Here is a 5,066-nt window from a genome sequence, read left to right on the forward strand (position 1 = left end):
ATTTCATTTTAAACAATCAGAAAATTTAGTGATGTCTGTAATTTTTTCTGAATTTTTGTTAAAATTCGTGGCGGTAATATTCAGTTAGTAGAAAAAGGTAACAAAATTTCAACTCTTTCCTCTAATTATACCTCAAAATTTACTACTACTGTCATTTTGACCTTCCGTTATCGTCCGTCAAGAGAAATTGTGGTTAACAATCAAAAGTTTATGGTTTTATAATCGATTTATTAGGCTTTCTCTAAGTAGAGTTTCCATACATCCGGATTTACCCATGATTTACCCATGACATGTCCGGATTTTTAAAGTGTCCGGGGCGTATATCTCTTTCCGTAGTCGGAAGCAAAAAAAACACACAGAAGAAAGAAAAAAAAACTATTTAAAATATCTAAATCCAACTCTTCGAGAACACTTTATTTTTTTACCGATACGTCAACGGTTTTTGTAGAACTTATATTGATGAGCTTACCTCTTAAACTCTTCAGTTGTTTTCTCTCGCACATTGTAAAATTGCGAAGATTTCTGCTTAGAATACGGTTGAGTAAGGAAAAGGATAAGCTTGCCCTTGACTTTTTCCCAAATACTCCAGCTACTGAATATAATATGATACTACATACATATATCCAGTTTTATAGCATTCTACGCCTTCCTTCTTCTTTCTTGCTCCATTGCCAGTCTTCATTGCCTTCGATCTTCCCAATCTCCTGGAAGTAAATTTCTTTCGGACATGGCTCGGTTAATGCCCTCAATGCAGGTAACTTTAGGTCTTCCTTTCTTTCTTCTTTCCGCTGGTGTCCATTTTAGGATTTGTTTTGGTAGACGTTCGTCAGCCATTCTCTACATGTCCATACCATATTAGTTGGCGTTGTTCGATTTCATCGAGGATAGTTTTCTTTACGCCCATAATCTCTCTAATTCTCTCGTTGGTTATTCGTTCTATTCTTGACTTTCCGGCAGATCTTCGCCAAAAATCCATTTCAAGAGCCAGTAGATTCTCTTGCCACTAATTTTTTTTTCAAGGCCGGTATGACGACTTTAGTTCAAGTCTATCTTTTTATCAGTGCATCCATACAATATAACACTCTTAAATATTGCATTGTATAAAAGGAGTTTTCTTTCTATAGAGATGTTTGTTGACCATAATAGTGAGTTTAGGCATCCTATAACTCTTTTCCCCTTAATTATTCGCTCCAATATTTCTTCTTCAGTTCGTCCATTGTGGCTAATCTTTATTCCGAGGTAGGTATAATCTGAACAATATTGTACTATGCAACTCGTCGTCCACTTCCAAATCTGTTCCCTCTCCACCGATACACATATATTTAGTTTTACTGCAATTAACAGTTAATCCCGACTCTGCGTATTCTTTAAAAACTTTGCTCGCCATGAATTCAAGGTCTTCCCTATCTTGTGCCACTGCCACTGGATCATCTGCAAAATGAAGAGTATATAAGTATATGTCATTTTATAATTCTATTCCCATTCCACTGCAGGATCTTCTCCATTTCTTTGTAGCGTTTTTTAAACAACTACCACTGCGAACGGCAGCTTTTCATCGGAGAGCAGTCGTGGATAAGGTATTTCACTGGAAAGAAAACTAATTAAGAACAATAAACAAAAAAATAGATATTGGGCGCCAGGCATGTACAGAGAAAGAAAACACAATTGTATAATACTTAAAACTAATGACTATATTTATTCGTGACGAATTCTGATGGTGAATAGCATTGTACAATTTTAATAATTATTATAGTGGTTACCTGTTGAATAAAACTATATATGTAAATAATATTAAATACGTTCTATGTAAAGACTATAAGGAAAATACAATGCGTGTAATATTAGAGAAAATATAAGAAAAGTAGCATTACTTTATTTAAATTGTTAAATTTATACGGTGTTCAATCAGATGTGTTGCAACCTGTAGATTCTAGAATCTATCTCGTCATTCATCTATTAGTATAGCGTAATAATGATGTCTATAGAAAGTAATACCATTACAATGCGTGATACTATGAAATCTAAAATCTAAATCACACTTTTACTACTGCATTGACATAAATATTCTTAATAATCTAACCACTAAATATAGTCTGTACGCTATAGTTTAAATGTACGTTACTGTTTAAGACTGAAAACATTTTAGGTGTTAAATGCAATACTAGAACTTAAAATTAACTTAGCTGTTCTTTAATGTAACCCTGCTTCAACCAGTAGCAGCGCGAGGAGGTCTTGCATCTCTGCACTGTCTGTCGGCGATCCAGGCTTAGAAATGGGGGTGAAGCAGCACGGGGCTCAAGCCACACCCACGCTGGGGCACTCTATGTGAAGACAAATCAATCCTACAGGGGACACTTGTCCATGGGACATCCGTCCATAAGACAGTGGTACAAGAGAATAATAGGACCTTGGATAATGCCCGTACCTTGTAAATAGTCCGTCCGTAAGACCCTAAGAACATGAAACCCATGTTTAAAATCAAACACCGTCTAATAAACCAAATGAACCTACCTCGAAGTACTTCCGAGGGCTCAATAAATAATAAATAATCTGTCCTTTCTTCCAAATGACATTCTGGAGGCCAAAAAGCAAAGGGACGCCAACGTGCCAGCCAAATACAAATACAAGTTGGGCCATCCGTAACTCTACCCTAAAAATATTCGCTAATAATAACGAATCTAAAAGGAAAATAACTCAGCTTTACCTGTAGCTTCGAAATGGCAGCTGATTCAGATTACACAGCAAGATTTAAATAATCACCATTTCTCAAAAACTGGGACTAATGGCGTCTGACAGGTCAAACAGTCTAACCAAAAGTGAAGTTAGATCACAGAGAATTGACAGAAGCGATGTTGACAGCGCGCGCTCCCACAGAGCAATAACAGGGTTGTGCCAAACCATAACAGGGTTGTGCCAAACCATAACAGGGTTGTGCCAAACCATAACAGGGTTGTGCCCAGACATCATATATCATAATCAAAGACATGTAACGAACTAAAAACGTTACATCTTTAAGGCTTCATTGATGTAGATTTTGAAGAGAGTTGGCGATAGATAACATCCCTGACGAAGGCCTTTGGTCACATAAAAGGTTTCTGATATGTTACTGCCGATCTTTATTCTGGAAAATGCTTGGTGGTATAGCTGTTTGATGGCTTTGATCGCTGTATTGCTAATTGGAGAGTTCTCCAGCACTTGATAATCCACACAATATTATGATACTACAGGGTGTATTTATTATGAGATGTCAATGCGAACCAATAGAGTGTGTCACAGTAAGATAACCTGGATAGAAGCAGTGATTCGCACAGCTGCTTTTTAATATTATGAATCAGCATATCTGTATTCAAATAAAGCAGTTTTAGTTAGAACAAATAAAGAAACATGTCTAGAGTAATGCAAATCAAATACTGCAAGTTTATTTACTCTAGATCTAAAAGTAAAGCTAGTAAAGCTAGTCAAAAAGCAAAGCTAATAGAAATACTAGCATTTACTGGTAAAAGTTTGTTTCAAAATAAGTTATTGAAAGCAGAGCAAGTTGAATAGAGAAGAAAGTTGAATAGAGAAGAAGAAAGCTTTTACTAGTAACTGTTAATATTCACTGATTTCCGGCTTTTACACAAATAAACAACTCCAACGATGGAACACATAATTTAGTATACAAGCCTTTGTTGTCAATCCTGCAGCCCCAGCTTCATTTATAATGTCGTATTTATCTATTATCCCTAAGTGTATTGAATCTATAAAATATCGAAACAGATCTGCGAATAGTGTACAGACCATCTATCAAAAAAGTGGCCGTCTATCTCCCCGTAATGATTGTAACCATTTATCACGTTCGCTGCAAAAGCAGTCTAGTTTTTATCGCCGGCTAAATGAGTACATTGAACGCGCTCCCGCCAAAAAAAACTGCAACGAGAAAGATGAATAATGATTCTTCGCGCTGATATTTTCGACTGTTGAAAAATTGTCCATCTTTTTTATCGGGCATGGCTGCGAATGAATAAGATTAAATGCGACCTTCGATTGTTTTTATCTCGGGGTTAGTATGAGGGGCGAGAAGAACCATTTTTTAGTAACCAGTTTCTAGGTCAACTGGAGAGAAACATTATAAATAATTGTGTGACTAAAGCTTCATTGAGAACCGCGAAATTAGTGATATAAATTAGTCTCGAAATTAGTGGTTTCAATTATTATCATTATAGACATTTGTTCCTCTAATTTCAATGTTAGCATTGAGAAAGTTAAAATTAGTGGTAGTCATCATCATCATCATTTTCAGCTTATTCAACCATTTCCAATTATGGTGTAGCCTCCCTTACATACTCTCTTTGTAGTTGGGCTGATTGTGGTCTATTGTTGGCTATTTATTATAGCTATTATTTCCTAATATCATGGTCCTATCTCAGGTTCGGTCTTCTTCTTGCCAGGTGTCCTGTCTTTTGCCATTTGAGGGATTTGATTCTGCGGATGACATCTATTAACTAGGTCTTTTGTCGTATCCACTCTATTCTTTTGCGATCTCTCTTCGTGATTTCCAGCATATTTATTTCCACTGAACGCTGTGCGACCTGCAGTTTCGTTATGATGTAGTGGTAGTAATTTAAATAATAATAATAATAGCTCCCGTATATAGCGTTTAACGCCTTGGGAGTAGCAAGGTACAGCTTGCCATGCTAGAGCCGTTCGGTATACAAGGAAGGTAATGTGGCTAGCCCTACGCTTCAACCGCCTATTATTACCTCAGAATGGTGAATCCCATGTACTCATTTAAGGCTGAGTCGACCTACGTACCCAAACTATTTTTATTTTAATAAAAATAGTCGGCTGATGAAATGCCGGGTGTAGGATTCGAACCCACAATCTTGAGATATGGTAGACGAGAGCTGTACCTCTACGCCACCGGGCACCTTAGTAATTTAGATACATGTAATAATAAATAATTAGAGTGTGGTAGTAATTTTCAATTTAATAGAAAAAGTAAACAGACTTTTAACGTTTCCCACTAATTACACTATAAAATTCTGGATATTGGAACCTTTGACCACGCAGTTAGGACTTAGGTC

Source organism: Sitophilus oryzae, unplaced genomic scaffold (genome assembly GCF_002938485.1).
Source record: "Sitophilus oryzae breed Bouriz unplaced genomic scaffold, Soryzae_2.0 scaffold_140_pilon_pilon, whole genome shotgun sequence".
Classification (NCBI taxonomy): Eukaryota; Metazoa; Arthropoda; class Insecta; order Coleoptera; family Curculionidae; genus Sitophilus; species Sitophilus oryzae.